Below are 23,525 nucleotides of genomic sequence, written 5' to 3' on the forward strand. Positions count from 1 at the left end.
GATGGTATTGTTACATTTAGAATTAGGTTCCTTCTCTTACGTTAGGGCGAGTATGTGATTCAGTTCTAGGATTACAGTGAGGCAAAGGTGATATCCAAGGTGATGGTGGAGTTTCAGGCCACATGTCTACACTACAGATAGGGTTATGTAATCGTCAAAGGGTATGGGGTTTGCGTGTATACGGCTCGATTTTGGATCCTACTCTGACGTGAGGGCGAAGGCCAGATTGATCTTGATCATCATGGTGTGGCATAGGTGACATCAATGCTGATGCTGAGGGTCCACGTTAAGGGACCTCGGTTAGTGGTAGGGTTTACTGTAAGCAAAAGTCTATGTAGAAGATATTGTTTTGGACATAATTAGGGTGCAATTTCAATGTCAGGGCGACTGTGAGATCGATTCACAGGGTAGAGAGATTAATAGTTGTTTTCAATGGTGAAGGCGAAGTATCTGGTACATGGGTTGGGTCTAGTTTTAGGTTTAGGTGTTCGATAAGGAGTACGGGTGATATAGGGTTACAGTTAGATTCGGATCAATCTCTGATGTGAGGGCGAGTGCAAGATTGAGTTTCAATTTTAAGTTGAAGTGTGGGTGACATTAATGCTCAAGGTGAAGTGTCAGATCCTGACGCCAGGGCTAGTTCTGGTGTTAGTTGTAAGTTAAGGTGCATGGGTCTGATTGAGTGACAGTAAGAGTTCTGATCCGACTCTGATGTGAGGGAAATGGCCAGAATGAGCTTCAGGATTATGGGGAGGAATGACAGACGCCAATTCTGATGGTGGTGGTTCAGAAAAGGTGCCTGGCTAGGGTTAGGGTTTCCTGTAAGGGAAACTCCACGCATACGATACGTTTACGGAGAGAAATTGGGTTCAATTCTGAAGTGAGTGCGAGGGTGAGATTGAGGCTCAGGGTAAAGATGTGCCTCCTAGTAGGCAGCAATGTTAAAGACGGTGTATCTAGTCCAGGGCTCGGGTCTAGGGTTAGGCTTAGGTGTTCAGTAAGATTTACAGGAACATAGAGTTACATTTAGAGTTCGCTTCTGATACTGATGTGAGGGCTACAGCCAGAATGAGCTTCAGGTTTACTTTACAGCATGACAAACGTTGAAGCTGATGGCAAATGTTCAAGTAAAGAGGCCAGGGTTAGACTTATGATATTGTGTTCTCTGAGTTGTACAGGAAGGATAGGGTGATGGACAGACTTAGGGCTGTCCTCTGATGTGAGGTCAAGTTCGAGGTTGAGGTTCAGGATTACGGTGAAGTGTGCCTGTTGTTAATATTTACGCTGAAGGGACAGGTAAAGGGTCATGGCTAGGATTGTGATTAGTGGGTCATTCTGTTCTACAGAAAGGATTAGTTAAGGATTAGGGTTATGGTCCAGCTCTGATATGAGTGCGACTCTGAAATTGCGTTTCAGTGTTGAGGAGGGCCCTGGGTGATGTTGATGGTGACGTGTGTGTGGATAGGCCCAGGACTCAGTGCTAGGGTTAAAATTTTGTGTTCTCTCTGGTTTCCGGAAACATTAGCATTACGGAAAGTGTTAGGTTCTGGGTCAGATGTGACGGGGAGCGGGAGATGGTGGATCAGGAATATCGTGAGGCATGGGTGACTTCAGTGGTCAAGGTGAGGTGTCAGGACCACGGGCCAGGTGTACCGTTAGGGTTAGTATTTTGGGATGCTGTAGAGGGATGGTATTGTTATGTTTAGACTTAGGTTCTTACACTTACGTTAGGGCGACTTTGCGATTCAGTTCCAGGATTACAGTGAGGCAAGGGTTATATCCAAGGTGATGGTGGAGTTTCAGTCCACAGGTCCGCGATAGGATTAGGGTTATGTAATCTTTAAAGTGTATGGGATGGACCGGGATATGGTTCGATTCACATACTCTTCTGATATGAGGACGAAGGCCTGATTGATCTTCATCATCGTGGTGTGGCAAGGTGTACGGTTGAGATAGGGTTATAGTTAGATTCGGATCCATCTCTGATGTGAGTGTGTGTGCACCATTGTGTTTCATTTTTAAGGTGAGGTGTGGGTGACATTAATGCTTAAGGTGAAGTGTCAGAACCTGGCGCCATTGCTAGGGCTGGAATTAGTTGTAAGTTAAGGTGTATGGGGCTGATTGAGTGACAGTTAGAGTTCTGATCCGACTCTGATGTGAGGACAATGGCCAGAGTGTGCTTCAGGATTATGGGGAGGAATGACAGACGTCAATGCTGATGATGGCGGTTCACTTAAAGGGGCCTGGGCTAGGGTTAGAGTTTCCTGAAAGGGAAAGCCTATGCATATGCTACGGTTACAGAGAGAATTTGTGTTCAATTCTGATGTGTGTGCGAGTGTGAGATAGAGGCTCAGATTAATGATGTGCCTCCTAGTCGGCAGCAATTTTGAAGGCGGTGTATCTCGTCCAGGTCTCGGGACTTGGGTTAGGCATAGGTGTTCAGTAAGATTTACAGTATCATAGAGTTAAATTTAGAGTTCGCATCTGACCCTGATGTGAGGGAGATGGCCAGATTGAGCTTCAGGTTTACTTTGCGGCATGACAGACGTTGAAGCTGATGGTGTCGGTTCAGGTAAAGTGGCCAGGGTTAGAGCTATATTACTGTGTTCTGTGAGATGTAGAGGAAGGATAGGGTGATGGACAGACTTAGGGCTTGTCTCTGATGTGAGGGCAAGTTTGAGATTGAGGTTCAGAATTACGGTGAAGCGTGCCTGATGCCAGTGTTTACGGTGAAGGGACAGGTAAAGAGTCATGGCTAGGGTTGAGATTAGTGTGTCGTTCTGCTCTACGGAAAGGATAAGTTAAGGATTAGGGTTAGGGACCAGTCCTGATGTGAGTGCGCTTCTGAAATTGTGTTTCAGTGTTGTGGAGTGCCCTGTATGATGTTGACGCTGATGTTGTGTGGATAGGCCCAGGATTCATTGCTAGGGTTAAAATTTTGTGTTCTCTCTGTATTCCAGAGTCATTAGCATTAGGAAACAGTTTCTTGGTCTCATGTGACAGGGAGCACAAGATGTAGGTTCAGGGTTATGGTGTGGCAATGGTGACGTCAATGTTCCATGTAAGGTGTCACGACCACTGGCCAGGGCTAGGGTTAGGGTTAGGTTTTTTGGTAGCTGAAGAGAGAGGGTATTGTTACATTTAGACATAGGGTCCTTCTCTTACGTTAATGCGAATGTGCGATTCAGTTCCAGGAATACAGTGAGGCATTATTGATACCCATCGTGATGGTGTAGTTTCAGGCCACAGGTTCACGCTAGGTTTAGGGTTATGAAATCGTTAAAGGGTATGAGGTGGATCGGGATACGGTTCGATTTGCATCCTTCTCTGATATGGGGAGAAGGTCAGATTGATCTTCATCATCGTGGTGTGGCATCGGTGACATCAATGCTGAAGCTGAGGGTTCATGTTAATAGACCTGGGTTAGGGATAAGGTTTTCTGTAAGGAAAAGTCTATGAGGTACATATGGTTATGGACAGAATTAGGGAGCAATTCTGATGTCAGGGCGAGTGTGAGATTGAGTCGCAGGGTCAAGGGAGTCCTAGTTGATATCAAAGGTGAAGGTGAATTATCTGGTCCGGGTCACATCTACGATTAGATTTAGGTGTTCCATAAGGAATACGGGTGTGATAGGGTTACAGTAAGACTTCAGATCTATCTCTGTTTAGAGGGCGAGTGCAAGATTGAGTTTCAAGTTTAAGCTGAAATGTGGGTGACATCAAAGATGACGGTGAAGTGACAGATCCTGGCGACAAGGCTAGGTTTAGCATTAGTTGTAAGGTAAGGAGTATGGGGCAGATGGAGTGACAGTTAGAGTTCTGATCTAACTCAACAGAGTGTGCTTCAGGATTATGGGGAGGAATGACAGAAGTCGATTCTGATGGTTGCTGTTCAGTTAAAATGGCCTGGTCTACGGTTAGGGTTTCCTGTAAGGGAAAATCTAGGCATACGATATGGTTACGGAGAGAATTAGGGTTCAATTCTGATGTGAGTGCGAGGGTGAGATTGAGGCTCAGGGTTCAGATGTGTCTCCTAGTTGGCATCAATGTTGAAGGCGAAGAATCTAGTCCAGGCCTCGGGCCTAGGGTTAGGGTTAGGTGTTCAGTAAGATTTACAGTAACATAGAGTTATATTTAGAGTTCGCATCTGACCCTGATGTGAGGGCGATGGCCAGATTGAGCTTCAGGTTTACAGTGCGGCATGACAGACGTTGAAGCTGATGGTGTCGGCTCAGGTAAAGTGGCCAGGGCTAGAGTTAGGGTACTGTGTTCTGTGAGGTGTACAGGATGGATAGGGTGATGGACAGACTTAGGGCTGGTCTCTGATGTCAGGGCCATTGCGAAATTGAGGTTCAGGATTACGGTGAAGGGTGGGTCATGCCAATGGTCACGGTGAATGGACTGGTCTAAGAGTCATGGCTAGATTTAGGATTAGTGTGTCGTTTTGTTCTACAGAAAGGATAAGTTAAGGATAAAGGTAAGGGTCCAGCCCTGATGTGAATGCGAGTCTGAAATTTCGATTCAGTGTTGAGGAGATCCCTGGGTGTTGTCAATGCTGACGTTGTGTGGATAGGCCCAGAACTCAGTGCTAGGGTTACAATTTTGTGTTCTCTCTGGTTTCCGGAGACATTAGCAGTACGGAAAGTGTTAGGTTCTGGCTCTGGTGTGACGGGGAGAACAAGAGGGTGTATCAGGGTTATGGTGAAGCATGTGTGATGTCCGGGTTCAAGGTGTGATGTCAGGACCCCGGGCCAGGGCTAGGGTTAGGGTTAGGTTTTTGGGAAGCTGTAGAGTGATGGTATTGTTACATTTAGAATTAGGTTCCTTCTCTTACGTTAGGGCGAGTATGTGATTCAGTTCTAGGATTACAGTGAGGCAAAGGTGATATCCAAGGTGATGGTGGAGTTTCAGGCCACATGTCTACACTACAGATAGGGTTATGTAATCGTCAAAGGGTATGGGGTTTGCGTGTATACGGCTCGATTTTGGATCCTACTCTGACGTGAGGGCGAAGGCCAGATTGATCTTGATCATCATGGTGTGGCATAGGTGACATCAATGCTGATGCTGAGGGTCCACGTTAAGGGACCTCGGTTAGTGGTAGGGTTTACTGTAAGCAAAAGTCTATGTAGAAGATATTGTTTTGGACATAATTAGGGTGCAATTTCAATGTCAGGGCGACTGTGAGATCGATTCACAGGGTAGAGAGATTAATAGTTGTTTTCAATGGTGAAGGCGAAGTATCTGGTACATGGGTTGGGTCTAGTTTTAGGTTTAGGTGTTCGATAAGGAGTACGGGTGATATAGGGTTACAGTTAGATTCGGATCAATCTCTGATGTGAGGGCGAGTGCAAGATTGAGTTTCAATTTTAAGTTGAAGTGTGGGTGACATTAATGCTCAAGGTGAAGTGTCAGATCCTGACGCCAGGGCTAGTTCTGGTGTTAGTTGTAAGTTAAGGTGCATGGGTCTGATTGAGTGACAGTAAGAGTTCTGATCCGACTCTGATGTGAGGGAAATGGCCAGAATGAGCTTCAGGATTATGGGGAGGAATGACAGACGCCAATTCTGATGGTGGTGGTTCAGAAAAGGTGCCTGGCTAGGGTTAGGGTTTCCTGTAAGGGAAACTCCACGCATACGATACGTTTACGGAGAGAAATTGGGTTCAATTCTGAAGTGAGTGCGAGGGTGAGATTGAGGCTCAGGGTAAAGATGTGCCTCCTAGTAGGCAGCAATGTTAAAGACGGTGTATCTAGTCCAGGGCTCGGGTCTAGGGTTAGGCTTAGGTGTTCAGTAAGATTTACAGGAACATAGAGTTACATTTAGAGTTCGCTTCTGATACTGATGTGAGGGCTACAGCCAGAATGAGCTTCAGGTTTACTTTACAGCATGACAAACGTTGAAGCTGATGGCAAATGTTCAAGTAAAGAGGCCAGGGTTAGACTTATGATATTGTGTTCTCTGAGTTGTACAGGAAGGATAGGGTGATGGACAGACTTAGGGCTGTCCTCTGATGTGAGGTCAAGTTCGAGGTTGAGGTTCAGGATTACGGTGAAGTGTGCCTGTTGTTAATATTTACGCTGAAGGGACAGGTAAAGGGTCATGGCTAGGATTGTGATTAGTGGGTCATTCTGTTCTACAGAAAGGATTAGTTAAGGATTAGGGTTATGGTCCAGCTCTGATATGAGTGCGACTCTGAAATTGCGTTTCAGTGTTGAGGAGGGCCCTGGGTGATGTTGATGGTGACGTGTGTGTGGATAGGCCCAGGACTCAGTGCTAGGGTTAAAATTTTGTGTTCTCTCTGGTTTCCGGAAACATTAGCATTACGGAAAGTGTTAGGTTCTGGGTCAGATGTGACGGGGAGCGGGAGATGGTGGATCAGGAATATCGTGAGGCATGGGTGACTTCAGTGGTCAAGGTGAGGTGTCAGGACCACGGGCCAGGTGTACCGTTAGGGTTAGTATTTTGGGATGCTGTAGAGGGATGGTATTGTTATGTTTAGACTTAGGTTCTTACACTTACGTTAGGGCGACTTTGCGATTCAGTTCCAGGATTACAGTGAGGCAAGGGTTATATCCAAGGTGATGGTGGAGTTTCAGTCCACAGGTCCGCGATAGGATTAGGGTTATGTAATCTTTAAAGTGTATGGGATGGACCGGGATATGGTTCGATTCACATACTCTTCTGATATGAGGACGAAGGCCTGATTGATCTTCATCATCGTGGTGTGGCAAGGTGTACGGTTGAGATAGGGTTATAGTTAGATTCGGATCCATCTCTGATGTGAGTGTGTGTGCACCATTGTGTTTCATTTTTAAGGTGAGGTGTGGGTGACATTAATGCTTAAGGTGAAGTGTCAGAACCTGGCGCCATTGCTAGGGCTGGAATTAGTTGTAAGTTAAGGTGTATGGGGCTGATTGAGTGACAGTTAGAGTTCTGATCCGACTCTGATGTGAGGACAATGGCCAGAGTGTGCTTCAGGATTATGGGGAGGAATGACAGACGTCAATGCTGATGATGGCGGTTCACTTAAAGGGGCCTGGGCTAGGGTTAGAGTTTCCTGAAAGGGAAAGCCTATGCATATGCTACGGTTACAGAGAGAATTTGTGTTCAATTCTGATGTGTGTGCGAGTGTGAGATAGAGGCTCAGATTAATGATGTGCCTCCTAGTCGGCAGCAATTTTGAAGGCGGTGTATCTCGTCCAGGTCTCGGGACTTGGGTTAGGCATAGGTGTTCAGTAAGATTTACAGTATCATAGAGTTAAATTTAGAGTTCGCATCTGACCCTGATGTGAGGGAGATGGCCAGATTGAGCTTCAGGTTTACTTTGCGGCATGACAGACGTTGAAGCTGATGGTGTCGGTTCAGGTAAAGTGGCCAGGGTTAGAGCTATATTACTGTGTTCTGTGAGATGTAGAGGAAGGATAGGGTGATGGACAGACTTAGGGCTTGTCTCTGATGTGAGGGCAAGTTTGAGATTGAGGTTCAGAATTACGGTGAAGCGTGCCTGATGCCAGTGTTTACGGTGAAGGGACAGGTAAAGAGTCATGGCTAGGGTTGAGATTAGTGTGTCGTTCTGCTCTACGGAAAGGATAAGTTAAGGATTAGGGTTAGGGACCAGTCCTGATGTGAGTGCGCTTCTGAAATTGTGTTTCAGTGTTGTGGAGTGCCCTGTATGATGTTGACGCTGATGTTGTGTGGATAGGCCCAGGATTCATTGCTAGGGTTAAAATTTTGTGTTCTCTCTGTATTCCAGAGTCATTAGCATTAGGAAACAGTTAGTTTCTTGGTCTCATGTGACAGGGAGCACAAGATGTAGGTTCAGGGTTATGGTGTGGCAATGGTGACGTCAATGTTCCATGTAAGGTGTCACGACCACTGGCCAGGGCTAGGGTTAGGGTTAGGTTTTTTGGTAGCTGAAGAGAGAGGGTATTGTTACATTTAGACATAGGGTCCTTCTCTTACGTTAATGCGAATGTGCGATTCAGTTCCAGGAATACAGTGAGGCATTATTGATACCCATCGTGATGGTGTAGTTTCAGGCCACAGGTTCACGCTAGGTTTAGGGTTATGAAATCGTTAAAGGGTATGAGGTGGATCGGGATACGGTTCGATTTGCATCCTTCTCTGATATGGGGAGAAGGTCAGATTGATCTTCATCATCGTGGTGTGGCATCGGTGACATCAATGCTGAAGCTGAGGGTTCATGTTAATAGACCTGGGTTAGGGATAAGGTTTTCTGTAAGGAAAAGTCTATGAGGTACATATGGTTATGGACAGAATTAGGGAGCAATTCTGATGTCAGGGCGAGTGTGAGATTGAGTCGCAGGGTCAAGGGAGTCCTAGTTGATATCAAAGATGAAGGTGAATTATCTGGTCCGGGTCACATCTACGATTAGATTTAGGTGTTCCATAAGGAATACGGGTGTGATAGGGTTACAGTAAGACTTCAGATCTATCTCTGTTTAGAGGGCGAGTGCAAGATTGAGTTTCAAGTTTAAGCTGAAATGTGGGTGACATCAAAGATGACGGTGAAGTGACAGATCCTGGCGACAAGGCTAGGTTTAGCATTAGTTGTAAGGTAAGGAGTATGGGGCAGATGGAGTGACAGTTAGAGTTCTGATCTAACTCAACAGAGTGTGCTTCAGGATTATGGGGAGGAATGACAGAAGTCGATTCTGATGGTTGCTGTTCAGTTAAAATGGCCTGGTCTACGGTTAGGGTTTCCTGTAAGGGAAAATCTAGGCATACGATATGGTTACGGAGAGAATTAGGGTTCAATTCTGATGTGAGTGCGAGGGTGAGATTGAGGCTCAGGGTTCAGATGTGTCTCCTAGTTGGCATCAATGTTGAAGGCGAAGAATCTAGTCCAGGCCTCGGGCCTAGGGTTAGGGTTAGGTGTTCAGTAAGATTTACAGTAACATAGAGTTATATTTAGAGTTCGCATCTGACCCTGATGTGAGGGCGATGGCCAGATTGAGCTTCAGGTTTACAGTGCGGCATGACAGACGTTGAAGCTGATGGTGTCGGCTCAGGTAAAGTGGCCAGGGCTAGAGTTAGGGTACTGTGTTCTGTGAGGTGTACAGGATGGATAGGGTGATGGACAGACTTAGGGCTGGTCTCTGATGTCAGGGCCATTGCGAAATTGAGGTTCAGGATTACGGTGAAGGGTGGGTCATGCCAATGGTCACGGTGAATGGACTGGTCTAAGAGTCATGGCTAGATTTAGGATTAGTGTGTCGTTTTGTTCTACAGAAAGGATAAGTTAAGGATAAAGGTAAGGGTCCAGCCCTGATGTGAATGCGAGTCTGAAATTTCGATTCAGTGTTGAGGAGATCCCTGGGTGTTGTCAATGCTGACATTGTGTGGATAGGCCCAGAACTCAGTGCTAGGGTTACAATTTTGTGTTCTCTCTGGTTTCCGTAGACATTAGCAGTACGGAAAGTGTTAGGTTCTGGCTCTGGTGTGACGGGGAGCACAAGAGGGTGTATCAGGGTTATGGTGAAGCATGTGTGATGTCCGGGTTCAAGGTGTGATGTCAGGACCCCGGGCCAGGGCTAGGGTTAGGGTTAGGTTTTTGGGAAGCTGTAGAGTGATGGTATTGTTACATTTAGAATTAGGTTCCTTCTCTTACGTTAGGGCGAGTATGTGATTCAGTTCTAGGATTACAGTGAGGCAAAGGTGATATCCAAGGTGATGGTGGAGTTTCAGGCCACATGTCTACACTACAGATAGGGTTATGTAATCGTCAAAGGGTATGGGGTTTGCGTGTATACGGCTCGATTTTGGATCCTACTCTGACGTGAGGGCGAAGGCCAGATTGATCTTGATCATCATGGTGTGGCATAGGTGACATCAATGCTGACGCTGAGGGTCCACGTTAAGGGACCTCGGTTAGTGGTAGGGTTTACTGTAAGCAAAAGTCTATGTAGAAGATATTGTTTTGGACATAATTAGGGTGCAATTTCAATGTCAGGGCGACTGTGTGATCGAAACACAGGGTAGAGGGAGTAATAGTTGTTATCAATGGTGAAGGCGAAGTATCTGGTCCATGGGTCGGTTCTAGGGTTAGGTTTAGGTGTTCGATAAGGAGTACGGGTGATATAGGTTTACAGTTAGATTCGGATCAATCTCTGATGTGAGGGCGAGTGCAAGATTGAGTTTCAATTTTAAGTTGAAGTGTGGGTGACATTAATGCTCAAGGTGAAGTGTCAGATCCTGACGCCAGGGCTAGTTCTGGTGTTAGTTGTAAGTTAAGGTGCATGGGTCTGATTGAGTGACAGTAAGAGTTCTGATCCGACTCTGATGTGAGGGAAATGGCCAGAATGAGCTTCAGGATTATGGGGAGGAATGACAGACGCCAATTCTGATGGTGGTGGTTCAGAAAAGGTGCCTGGCTAGGGTTAGGGTTTCCTGTAAGGGAAACTCCACGCATACGATACGTTTACGGAGAGAAATTGGGTTCAATTCTGAAGTGAGTGCGAGGGTGAGATTGAGGCTCAGGGTAAAGATGTGCCTCCTAGTAGGCAGCAATGTTAAAGACGGTGTATCTAGTCCAGGGCTCGGGTCTAGGGTTAGGCTTAGGTGTTCAGTAAGATTTACAGGAACATAGAGTTACATTTAGAGTTCGCTTCTGATACTGATGTGAGGGCTACAGCCAGAATGAGCTTCAGGTTTACTTTACAGCATGACAAACGTTGAAGCTGATGGCAAATGTTCAAGTAAAGAGGCCAGGGTTAGACTTATGATATTGTGTTCTCTGAGTTGTACAGGAAGGATAGGGTGATGGACAGACTTAGGGCTGTCCTCTGATGTGAGGTCAAGTTCGAGGTTGAGGTTCAGGATTACGGTGAAGTGTGCCTGTTGTTAATATTTACGCTGAAGGGACAGGTAAAGGGTCATGGCTAGGATTGTGATTAGTGGGTCATTCTGTTCTACAGAAAGGATAAGTTAAGGATTAGGGTTATGGTCCAGCTCTGATATGAGTGCGACTCTGAAATTGCGTTTCAGTGTTGAGGAGGGCCCTGGGTGATGTCGATGGTGACGTGTGTGTGGATAGGCCCAGGACTCAGTGCTAGGGTTAAAATTTTGTGTTCTCTCTGGTTTCCGGAAACATTAGCATTACGGAAAGTGTTAGGTTCTGGGTCAGATGTGACGGGGAGCGGGAGATGGTGGATCAGGAATATCGTGAGGCATGGTTGACGTCAGTGGTCAAGGTGAGGTGTCAGGACCACGGGCCAGGTGTACCGTTAGGGTTAGTATTTTGGGATGCTGTAGAGGGATGGTATTGTTATGTTTAGACTTAGGTTCTTACACTTACGTTAGGGCGACTTTGCGATTCAGTTCCAGGATTACAGTGAGGCAAGGGTTATATCCAAGGTGATGGTGGAGTTTCAGTCCACAGGTCCGCGATAGGATTAGGGTTATGTAATCTTTAAAGTGTATGGGATGGACCGGGATATGGTTCGATTCACATACTCTTCTGATATGAGGACGAAGGCCTGATTGATCTTCATCATCGTGGTGTGGCAAGGTGTACGGTTGAGATAGGGTTATAGTTAGATTCGGATCCATCTCTGATGTGAGTGTGTGTGCACCATTGTGTTTCATTTTTAAGGTGAGGTGTGGGTGACATTAATGCTTAAGGTGAAGTGTCAGAACCTGGCGCCATTGCTAGGGCTGGAATTAGTTGTAAGTTAAGGTGTATGGGGCTGATTGAGTGACAGTTAGAGTTCTGATCCGACTCTGATGTGAGGACAATGGCCAGAGTGTGCTTCAGGATTATGGGGAGGAATGACAGACGTCAATGCTGATGATGGCGGTTCACTTAAAGGGGCCTGGGCTAGGGTTAGAGTTTCCTGAAAGGGAAAGCCTATGCATATGCTACGGTTACAGAGAGAATTTGTGTTCAATTCTGATGTGTGTGCGAGTGTGAGATAGAGGCTCAGATTAATGATGTGCCTCCTAGTCGGCAGCAATTTTGAAGGCGGTGTATCTCGTCCAGGTCTCGGGACTTGGGTTAGGCATAGGTGTTCAGTAAGATTTACAGTATCATAGAGTTAAATTTAGAGTTCGCATCTGACCCTGATGTGAGGGAGATGGCCAGATTGAGCTTCAGGTTTACTTTGCGGCATGACAGACGTTGAAGCTGATGGTGTCGGTTCAGGTAAAGTGGCCAGGGTTAGAGCTATATTACTGTGTTCTGTGAGATGTAGAGGAAGGATAGGGTGATGGACAGACTTAGGGCTTGTCTCTGATGTGAGGGCAAGTTTGAGATTGAGGTTCAGAATTACGGTGAAGCGTGCCTGATGCCAGTGTTTACGGTGAAGGGACAGGTAAAGAGTCATGGCTAGGGTTGAGATTAGTGTGTCGTTCTGCTCTACGGAAAGGATAAGTTAAGGATTAGGGTTAGGGACCAGTCCTGATGTGAGTGCGCTTCTGAAATTGTGTTTCAGTGTTGTGGAGTGCCCTGTATGATGTTGACGCTGATGTTGTGTGGATAGGCCCAGGATTCATTGCTAGGGTTAAAATTTTGTGTTCTCTCTGTATTCCAGAGTCATTAGCATTAGGAAACAGTTAGTTTCTTGGTCTCATGTGACAGGGAGCACAAGATGTAGGTTCAGGGTTATGGTGTGGCAATGGTGACGTCAATGTTCCATGTAAGGTGTCACGACCACTGGCCAGGGCTAGGGTTAGGGTTAGGTTTTTTGGTAGCTGAAGAGAGAGGGTATTGTTACATTTAGACATAGGGTCCTTCTCTTACGTTAATGCGAATGTGCGATTCAGTTCCAGGAATACAGTGAGTCATTATTGATACCCATCGTGATGGTGTAGTTTCAGGCCACAGGTTCACGCTAGGTTTAGGGTTATGAAATCTTTAAAGGGTATGAGGTGGATCGGGATACGGTTCGATTTGCATCCTTCTCTGATATGGGGAGAAGGTCAGATTGATCTTCATCATCGTGGTGTGGCATCGGTGACATCAATGCTGAAGCTGAGGGTTCATGTTAATAGACCTGGGTTAGGGATAAGGTTTTCTGTAAGGAAAAGTCTATGAGGTACATATGGTTATGGACAGAATTAGGGAGCAATTCTGATGTCAGGGCGAGTGTGAGATTGAGTCGCAGGGTCAAGGGAGTCCTAGTTGATATCAAAGGTGAAGGTGAATTATCTGGTCCGGGTCACATCTACGATTAGATTTAGGTGTTCCATAAGGAATACGGGTGTGATAGGGTTACAGTAAGACTTCAGATCTATCTCTGTTTAGAGGGCGAGTGCAAGATTGAGTTTCAAGTTTAAGCTGAAATGTGGGTGACATCAAAGATGACGGTGAAGTGACAGATCCTGGCGACAAGGCTAGGTTTAGCATTAGTTGTAAGGTAAGGAGTATGGGGCAGATGGAGTGACAGTTAGAGTTCTGATCTAACTCAACAGAGTGTGCTTCAGGATTATGGGGAGGAATGACAGAAGTCGATTCTGATGGTTGCTGTTCAGTTAAAATGGCCTGGTCTACGGTTAGGGTTTCCTGTAAGGGAAAATCTAGGCATACGATATGGTTACGGAGAGAATTAGGGTTCAATTCTGATGTGAGTGCGAGGGTGAGATTGAGGCTCAGGGTTCAGATGTGTCTCCTAGTTGGCATCAATGTTGAAGGCGAAGAATCTAGTCCAGGCCTCGGGCCTAGGGTTAGGGTTAGGTGTTCAGTAAGATTTACAGTAACATAGAGTTATATTTAGAGTTCGCATCTGACCCTGATGTGAGGGCGATGGCCAGATTGAGCTTCAGGTTTACAGTGCGGCATGACAGACGTTGAAGCTGATGGTGTCGGCTCAGGTAAAGTGGCCAGGGCTAGAGTTAGGGTACTGTGTTCTGTGAGGTGTACAGGATGGATAGGGTGATGGACAGACTTAGGGCTGGTCTCTGATGTCAGGGCCATTGCGAAATTGAGGTTCAGGATTACGGTGAAGGGTGGGTCATGCCAATGGTCACGGTGAATGGACTGGTCTAAGAGTCATGGCTAGATTTAGGATTAGTGTGTCGTTTTGTTCTACAGAAAGGATAAGTTAAGGATAAAGGTAAGGGTCCAGCCCTGATGTGAATGCGAGTCTGAAATTTCGATTCAGTGTTGAGGAGATCCCTGGGTGTTGTCAATGCTGACGTTGTGTGGATAGGCCCAGAACTCAGTGCTAGGGTTACAATTTTGTGTTCTCTCTGGTTTCCGGAGACATTAGCAGTATGGAAAGTGTTAGGTTCTGGCTCTGGTGTGACGGGGAGCACAAGAGGGTGTATCAGGGTTATGGTGAAGCATGTGTGATGTCCGGGTTCAAGGTGTGATGTCAGGACCCCGGGCCAGGGCTAGGGTTAGGGTTAGGTTTTTGGGAAGCTGTAGAGTGATGGTATTGTTACATTTAGAATTAGGTTCCTTCTCTTACGTTAGGGCGAGTATGTGATTCAGTTCTAGGATTACAGTGAGGCAAAGGTGATATCCAAGGTGATGGTGGAGTTTCAGGCCACATGTCTACACTACAGATAGGGTTATGTAATCGTCAAAGGGTATGGGGTTTGCGTGTATACGGCTCGATTTTGGATCCTACTCTGACGTGAGGGCGAAGGCCAGATTGATCTTGATCATCATGGTGTGGCATAGGTGACATCAATGCTGATGCTGAGGGTCCACGTTAAGGGACCTCGGTTAGTGGTAGGGTTTACTGTAAGCAAAAGTCTATGTAGAAGATATTGCTTTGGACATAATTAGGGTGCAATTTCAATGTCAGGGCGACTGTGAGATCGATTCACATGGTAGAGAAATTAATAGTTGTTTTCAATGGTGAAGGCGAAGTATCTGGTACATGGGTTGGGTCTAGTTTTAGGTTTAGGTGTTCGATAAGGAGTACGGGTGATATAGGGTTACAGTTAGATTCGGATCAATCTCTGATGTGAGGGCGAGTGCAAGATTGAGTTTCAATTTTAAGTTGAAGTGTGGGTGACATTAATGCTCAAGGTGAAGTGTCAGATCCTGACGCCAGGGCTAGTTCTGGTGTTAGTTGTAAGTTAAGGTGCATGGGTCTGATTGAGTGACAGTAAGAGGTCTGATCCGACTCTGATGTGAGGGAAATGGCCAGAATGAGCTTCAGGATTATGGGGAGGAATGACAGACGCCAATTCTGATGGTGGTGGTTCAGAAAAGGTGCCTGGCTAGGGTTAGGGTTTCCTGTAAGGGAAACTCCACGCATACGATACGTTTACGGAGAGAAATTGGGTTCAATTCTGAAGTGAGTGCGAGGGTGAGATTGAGGCTCAGGGTAAAGATGTGCCTCCTAGTAGGCAGCAATGTTAAAGACGGTGTATCTAGTCCAGGGCTCGGGTCTAGGGTTAGGCTTAGGTGTTCAGTAAGATTTACAGGAACATAGAGTTACATTTAGAGTTCGCTTCTGATACTGATGTGAGGGCTACAGCCAGAATGAGCTTCAGGTTTACTTTACAGCATGACAAACGTTGAAGCTGATGGCAAATGTTCAAGTAAAGAGGCCAGGGTTAGACTTATGATATTGTGTTCTCTGAGTTGTACAGGAAGGATAGGGTGATGGACAGACTTAGGGCTGTCCTCTGATGTGAGGTCAAGTTCGAGGTTGAGGTTCAGGATTACGGTGAAGTGTGCCTGTTGTTAATATTTACGCTGAAGGGACAGGTAAAGGGTCATGGCTAGGATTGTGATTAGTGGGTCATTCTGTTCTACAGAAAGGATTAGTTAAGGATTAGGGTTATGGTCCAGCTCTGATATGAGTGCGACTCTGAAATTGCGTTTCAGTGTTGAGGAGGGCCCTGGGTGATGTCGATGGTGACGTGTGTGTGGATAGGCCCAGGACTCAGTGCTAGGGTTAAAATTTTGTGTTCTCTCTGGTTTCCGGAAACATTAGCATTACGGAAAGTGTTAGGTTCTGGGTCAGATGTGACGGGGAGCGGGAGATGGTGGATCAGGAATATCGTGAGGCATGGGTGACATCAGTGGTCAAGGTGAGGTGTCAGGACCACGGGCCAGGTGTACCGTTAGGGTTAGTATTTTGGGATGCTGTAGAGGGATGGTATTGTTATGTTTAGACTTAGGTTCTTACACTTACGTTAGGGCGACTTTGCGATTCAGTTCCAGGATTACAGTGAGGCAAGGGTTATATCCAAGGTGATGGTGGAGTTTCAGTCCACAGGTCCGCGATAGGATTAGGGTTATGTAATCTTTAAAGTGTATGGGATGGACCGGGATATGGTTCGATTCACATACTCTTCTGATATGAGGACGAAGGCCTGATTGATCTTCATAATCGTGGTGTGGCAAGGTGTACGGTTGAGATAGGGTTATAGTTAGATTCGGATCCATCTCTGATGTGAGTGTGTGTGCACCATTGTGTTTCATTTTTAAGGTGAGGTGTGGGTGACATTAATGCTTAAGGTGAAGTGTCAGAACCTGGCGCCATTGCTAGGGCTGGAATTAGTTGTAAGTTAAGGTGTATGGGGCTGATTGAGTGACAGTTAGAGTTCTGATCCGACTCTGATGTGAGGACAATGGCCAGAGTGTGCTTCAGGATTATGGGGAGGAATGACAGACGTCAATGCTGATGATGGCGGTTCACTTAAAGGGGCCTGGGCTAGGGTTAGAGTTTCCTGAAAGGGAAAGCCTATGCATATGCTACGGTTACAGAGAGAATTTGTGTTCAATTCTGATGTGTGTGCGAGTGTGAGATAGAGGCTCAGATTAATGATGTGCCTCCTAGTCGGCAGCAATTTTGAAGGCGGTGTATCTCGTCCAGGTCTCGGGACTTGGGTTAGGCATAGGTGTTCAGTAAGATTTACAGTATCATAGAGTTAAATTTAGAGTTCGCATCTGACCCTGATGTGAGGGAGATGGCCAGATTGAGCTTCAGGTTTACTTTGCGGCATGACAGACGTTGAAGCTGATGGTGTCGGTTCAGGTAAAGTGGCCAGGGTTAGAGCTATATTACTGTGTTCTGTGAGATGTAGAGGAAGGATAGGGTGATGGACAGACTTAGGGCTTGTCTCTGATGTGAGGGCAAGTTTGAGATTGAGGTTCAGAATTACGGTGAAGCGTGCCTGATGCCAGTGTTTACGGTGAAGGGACAGGTAAAGAGTCATGGCTAGGGTTGAGATTAGTGTGTCGTTCTGCTCTACGGAAAGGATAAGTTAAGGATTAGGGTTACGGACCAGTCCTGAGGTGAGTGCGCTTCTGAAATTGTGTTTCAGTGTTGTGGAGTGCCCTGTATGATGTTGACGCTGATGTTGTGTGGATAGGCCCAGGATTCATTGCTAGGGTTAAAATTTTGTGTTCTCTCTGTATTCCAGAGTCATTAGCATTAGGAAACAGTTAGTTTCTTGGTCTCATGTGACAGGGAGCACAAGATGTAGGTTCAGGGTTATGGTGTGGCAATGGTGACGTCAATGTTCCATGTAAGGTGTCACGACCACTGGCCAGGGCTAGGGTTAGGGTTAGGTTTTTTGGTAGCTGAAGAGAGAGGGTATTGTTACATTTAGACATAGGGTCCTTCTCTTACGTTAATGCGAATGTGCGATTCAGTTCCAGGAATACAGTGAGGCATTATTGATACCCATCGTGATGGTGTAGTTTCAGGCCACAGGTTCACGCTAGGTTTAGGGTTATGAAATCGTTAAAGGGTATGAGGTGGATCGGGATACGGTTCGATTTGCATCCTTCTCTGATATGGGGAGAAGGTCAGATTGATCTTCATCATCGTGGTGTGGCATCGGTGACATCAATGCTGAAGCTGAGGGTTCATTTTAATAGACCTGGGTTAGGGATAAGGTTTTCTGTAAGGAAAAGTCTATGAGGTACATATGGTTATGGACAGAATTAGGGAGCAATTCTGATGTCAGGGCGAGTGTGAGATTGAGTCGCAGGGTCAAGGGAGTCCTAGTTGATATCAAAGGTGAAGGTGAATTATCTGGTCCGGGTCACATCTACGATTAGATTTAGGTGTTCCATAAGGAATACGGGTGTGATAGGGTTACAGTAAGACTTCAGATCTATCTCTGTTTAGAGGGCGAGTGCAAGATTGAGTTTCAAGTTTAAGCTGAAATGTGGGTGACATCAAAGATGACGGTGAAGTGACAGATCCTGGCAACAAGGCTAGGTTTAGCATTAGTTGTAAGGTAAGGAGTATGGGGCAGATGGAGTGACAGTTAGAGTTCTGATCTAACTCAACAGAGTGTGCTTCAGGATTATGGGGAGGAATGACAGAAGTCGATTCTGATGGTTGCTGTTCAGTTAAAATGGCCTGGTCTAGGGTTAGGGTTTCCTGTAAGGGAAAATCTAGGCATATGATACGGTTACGGAGAGAATTAGGGTTCAATTCTGATGTGAGTGCGAGGGTGAGATTGAGGCTCAGGGTTCAGATGTGTCTCCTAGTTGGCATCAATGTTGAAGGCGAAGAATCTAGTCCAGGCCTCGGGCCTAGGGTTAGGGTTAGGTGTTCAGTAAGATTTACAGTAACATAGAGTTATATTTAGAGTTCGCATCTGACCCTGATGTGAGGGCGATGGCCAGATTGAGCTTCAGGTTTACAGTGCGGCATGACAGACGTTGAAGCTGATGGTGTCGGCTCAGGTAAAGTGGCCAGGGCTAGAGTTAGGGTACTGTGTTCTGTGAGGTGTACAGGATGGATAGGGTGATGGACAGACTTAGGGCTGGTCTCTGATGTCAGGGCCATTGCGAAATTGAGGTTCAGGATTACGGTGAAGGGTGGGTCATGCCAATGGTCACGGTGAATGGACTGGTCTAAGAGTCATGGCTAGATTTAGGATTAGTGTGTCGTTTTGTTCTACAGAAAGGATAAGTTAAGGATAAAGGTTAGGGTCCAGCCCTGATGTGAATGCGAGTCTGAAATTTCGATTCAGTGTAGAGGAGATCCCTGGGTGTTGTCAATGCTGACGTTGTGTGGATAGGCCCAGAACTCAGTGCTAGGGTTACAATTTTGTGTTCTCTCTGGTTTCCGGAGACATTAGCAGTACGGAAAGTGTTAGGTTCTGGCTCTGGTGTGACGGGGAGCACAAGAGGGTGTATCAGGGTTATGGTGAAGCATGTGTGATGTCCGGGTTCAAGGTGTGGTGTCAGGACCCCGGGCCAGGGATAGGGTTAGGGTTAGGTTTTTGGGAAGCGGTAGAGTGATGGTATTGTTACATTTAGAATTAGGTTCCTTCTCTTACGTTAGGGCGAGTATTTGATTCAGTTCTAGGATTACAGTGAGGCAAAGGTGATATCCAAGGTGATGGTGGAGTTTCAGGCCACATGTCTACACTACAGTTAGGGTTATGTAATCGTCAAAGGGTATGGGGTTTGCGTGTATACGGCTCGATTTTGGATCCTACTCTGACGTGAGGGCGAAGGCCAGATTGATCTTGATCATCATGGTGTGGCATAGGTGACATCAATGCTGATGCTGAGGGTCCACGTTAAGGGACCTCGGTTAGTGGTAGGGTTTACTGTAAGCAAAAGTCTATGTAGAAGATATTGTTTTGGACATAATTAGGGTGCAATTTCGATGTCAGGGCGACTGTGAGATCGATTCACAGGGTAGAGAGATTAATAGTTGTAATCAATGGTGAAGGCGAAGTATCTGGTACATGGGTTGGGTCTAGTTTAGGTTTAGGTGTTCGATAAGGAGTACGGGTGATATAGGGTTACAGTTAGATTCGGATCAATCTCTGATGTGAGGGCGAGTGCAAGATTGAGTTTCAATTTTAAGTTGAAGTGTGGGTGACATTAATGCTCAAGGTGAAGTGTCAGATCCTGACGCCAGGGCTAGTTCTGGTGTTAGTTGTAAGTTAAGGTGCATGGGTCTTATTGAGTGACAGTAAGAGTTCTGATCCGACTCTGATGTGAGGGAAATGGCCAGAATGAGCTTCAGGATTATGGGGAGGAATGACAGACGTCAATTCTGATGGTGGTGGTTCAGAAAAGGTGCCTGGGCTAGTGTTAGGGTATCCTGTAAGGGAAACTCTACGCATACGATACGGTTACGGAGAGAAGTTGGGTTTAATTCTGATGTGAGAGCAAGGGTGAGATTGAGGCTCAGGGTAAAGATGTGCCTCCTAGTAGGCAGCAATATTAAAGATGGTGTATCTAGTCCAGGTCTCGTGTCTAGGGTTAGGCTTAGGTGTTCAGTAAGATGTACAGGAACATAGAGTTACATTTAGAGTTCGCTTCTGATACTGATGTGAGGGCTACAGCCAGAATGAGCTTCAGGTTTACTTTACAGCATGACAAACGTTGAAGCTGATGGCAAATGTTCAAGTAAATAGGCCAGGGTTAGATTTATGGTATTGTGTTCTCTGAGTTGTACAGGAAGGATAGGGTGATGGACAGACTTAGGGCTGTCCTCTGATGTGAGGTTAAGTTCGAGGTTGAGGTTCAGGATTACGGTGAAGCGTGCCTGTTGTTAATATTTACGCTGAAGGGTCAGGTAAAGAGTCATGGCTAGGATTGTGATTAGTGGGTCATTCTGTTCTACAGAAAGGATAAGTTAAGGATTAGGTTTATGGTCCAGCTCTGATATGAGTGTGACTCTGAAATTGCGTTTCAGTGTTGAGGAAGGCCCTGGGTGATGTCGATGGTGACGTGTGTGTGGAAAGGCCCAGGAATCAGTGCTTGGGTTAAAATTTTGTGTTCTCTCTCGTTTCCGGAAACATTAGAATTACGGCAAGTGTTAGGTTCTGGGTCAGATGTGACGGGGAGCGGGAGATGGTGGATCAGGAATATCGTGAGGCATGGGTGACGTCAGTGGTCAAGGTGAGGTATCAGGACCACGGGCCAGGGCTTCCGTTAGGGTTAGAATATTGGGATGCTGTAGAGGGATGGTATTGTTATGTTTAGACTTAGGTTCTTACACTTACGTTAGGGCGACTTTGCGATTCAGTTCCAGGATTACAGTGAGGCAAGGGTTATATCCAAGGTGATGGTGGAGTTTCAGTCCACAGGTCCGCGATAGGATTAGGATTATGTAATCTTTAAAGGGTATGGGATGGATCGGGATATGGTTCGATTCACATACTCTTCTGATATGAGGACGAAGGCCTGATTGATCTTCATCATCGTGGTGTGGCAAGGTGTACGGTTGAGATAGGGTTATAGTTAGATTCGGATCCATCTCTGATGTGAGTGTGTGTGCACCATTGTGTTTCATTTTTAAGATGAGGTGTGGGTGACATTAATGCTTAAGGTGAAGTGTCAGAACCTGGCGCCATTGCTAGGGCTGGAATTAGTTGTAAGTTAAGGTGTATGGGGCTGATTCAGTGACAGTTAGAGTTCTGATCCGACTCTGATGTGAGGACAATGGCCAGAGTGTGCTTCAGGATTATGGGGAGGAATGACAGACGTCAATGCTGATGATGGCGGTTCACTTAAAGGGGCCTGGGCTAGGGTTAGAGTTTCCTGAAAGGGAAAGCCTATGCATATGCTACGGTTACAGAGAGAATTTGTGTTCAATTCTGATGTGTGTGCGAGTGTGAGATAGAGGCTCAGATTAATGATGTGCCTCCTAGTCGGCAGCAATTTTGAAGGCGGTGTATCTCGTCCAGGTCTCGGGACTTGGGTTAGGCATAGGTGTTCAGTAAGATTTACAGTATCATAGAGTTAAATTTAGAGTTCGCATCTGACCCTGATGTGAGGGAGATGGCCAGATTGAGCTTCAGGTTTACTTTGCGGCATGACAGACGTTGAAGCTGATGGTGTCGGTTCAGGTAAAGTGGCCAGGGTTAGAGCTATATTATTGTGTTCTGTGAGATGTAGAGGAAGGATAGGGTGATGGACAGACTTAGGGCTTGTCTCTAATGTGAGGGCAAGTTTGAGATTGAGGTTCAGAATTACGGTGAAGCGTGCCTGATGCCAGTGTTTACGGTGAAGGGACAGGTAAAGAGTCATGGCTAGGGTTGAGATTATTGTGTCGTTCTGCTCTACAGAAAGGATAAGTTAAGGATTAGGGTTAGGGATCAGTCCTGAGGTGAGTGCGCTTCTGAAATTGCGTTTCAGTGTTGTGGAGTGCCCTGGGTGATGTTGACGCTGATGTTGTGTGGATAGGCCCAGGATTCATTGCTAGGGTTAAAATTTTGTGTTCTCTCTGTATTCCAGAGTCATTAGCATTAGGAAACAGTTAGTTTCTTGGTCTCATGTGACAGGGAGAACAAGATGTAGGTTCAGGGTTATGGTGTGGCAATGGTGACGTCAATGTTCCATGTAAGGTGTCACGAACACTGGCCAGGCTAGGGTTAGGGTTAGGTTTTTTGGTAGCTGAAGAGAGAGGGTATTGTTACATTTAGACATAGGGTCCTTCTCTTACGTTAGGGCGAATGTGCGATTCAGTTCCAGGAATACAGTGAGGCATTATTGATACCCATCGTGATGGTGTAGTTTCAGGCCACAGGTCCACGCTAGGGTTAGGGTTATGTAATCGTTATTGGGTATGAGGTGGATCGGGATACGGTTCGATTTGCATCCTTCTCTGATATGGGGTGAAGGTCAGATTGATCTTCATCATCGTGGTGTGGCATCGGTGACATCAATGCTGAAGCTGAGGGTTCATTTTAATAGACCTGGGTTAGGGATAAGGTTTTCTGTAAGGAAAAGTCTATGAGGTACATATGGTTATGGACAGAATTAGGGAGCAATTCTGATGTCAGGGCGAGTGTGAGATTGAGTCGCAGGGTCAAGGGAGTCCTAGTTGATATCAAAGGTGAAGGTGAATTATCTGGTCCGGGTCACATCTACGATTAGATTTAGGTGTTCCATAAGGAATACGGGTGTGATAGGGTTACAGTAAGACTTCAGATCTATCGCTGTTTTGAGGGCGAGTGCAAGATTGAGTTTCAAGTTTAAGCTGAAATGTGGGTGACATCAAAGATGACGGTGAAGTGACAGATCCTGGCAACAAGGCTAGGTTTAGCATTAGTTGTAAGGTAAGGAGTATGGGGCAGATGGAGTGACAGTTAGAGTTCTGATCTAACTCAACAGAGTGTGCTTCAGGATTATGGGGAGGAATGACAGAAGTCGATTCTGATGGTTGCTGTTCAGTTAAAATGGCCTGGTCTAGGGTTAGGGTTTCCTGTAAGGGAAAATCTAGGCATATGATACGGTTACGGAGAGAATTAGGGTTCAATTCTGATGTGAGTGCGAGGGTGAGATTGAGGCTCAGGGTTCAGATGTGTCTCCTAGTTGGCATCAATGTTGAAGGCGAAGAATCTAGTCCAGGCCTCGGGCCTAGGGTTAGGGTTAGGTGTTCAGTAAGATTTACAGTAACATAGAGTTATATTTAGAGTTCGCATCTGACCCTGATGTGAGGGCGATGGCCAGATTGAGCTTCAGGTTTACAGTGCGGCATGACAGACGTTGAAGCTGATGGTGTCGGCTCAGGTAAAGTGGCCAGGGCTAGAGTTAGGGTACTGTGTTCTGTGAGGTGTACAGGATGGATAGGGTGATGGACAGACTTAGGGCTGGTCTCTGATGTCAGGG

Source organism: Manis pentadactyla, chromosome 1, assembly GCF_030020395.1.
Source record: "Manis pentadactyla isolate mManPen7 chromosome 1, mManPen7.hap1, whole genome shotgun sequence".
Lineage (NCBI taxonomy): Eukaryota > Metazoa > Chordata > Mammalia > Pholidota > Manidae > Manis > Manis pentadactyla.